This window comes from Daktulosphaira vitifoliae, unplaced genomic scaffold (assembly GCF_025091365.1).
Source record: "Daktulosphaira vitifoliae isolate Bord-2020 unplaced genomic scaffold, ASM2509136v1 Scaffold_1, whole genome shotgun sequence".
In the NCBI taxonomy this organism is placed as follows: domain Eukaryota; kingdom Metazoa; phylum Arthropoda; class Insecta; order Hemiptera; family Phylloxeridae; genus Daktulosphaira; species Daktulosphaira vitifoliae.
Genome location: NW_026099572.1, coordinates 49,104,534 through 49,105,206, shown reverse-complemented (window position 1 = coordinate 49,105,206; position 673 = coordinate 49,104,534).

Below are 673 nucleotides of genomic sequence, written 5' to 3'. Positions count from 1 at the left end.
ATAAAGTATCAGTATTTCCAGAATACTTTCAAAAGTTAAGTTGAAAAATTTAATTTTTTGTAAAAAAGTTACCATTTTGAAACCCTCTCTGTGAGCTTGTCAAGGGTCAAATGTTAACAAAAATATATAAAATTATAAGTGAATACCTAAGGTATTTATAAAAAAAAAATTTATATTGATTCGGTAATTTTTAAAAAAGTTATGGCAATTTTAAATAAAAAAAATTGAAAAAATATCGAAAATTAGCGATTTTTAAATTTGTAATTTTTTTGGAGGTTTCCCCCATTTACGGGGAACGAGGGCATTCTTTTCAATTTTTGAGGTAATGTCTTCAACTAGATACGATTTGTGATCTTTTGACATATTTTTCATCAAAATCGGTTCAGTGAGAACTAAGATTGAGCGTATAAAGACACAAAAAAAAGCACATCATAGTAAAATTAATAACTTCTCAGCTTCACATCGAAGTTAAAATAAATTATTTGTTTTTTTCTATATTGTTCATTCATTCAAACTTACCATAAATTAAGAATAGGTGAGTAGTATGCAAAGAAAAACCCATAAAACTAGAATGTCTAAAAAATTAAAAACGTTTCTGTTCAATCACGCTTTCTAAAAGGCTGTGTGTTGAACAATAGAAAAAATAAGTTTCTAAAGTTATAAAAGGAAAAAT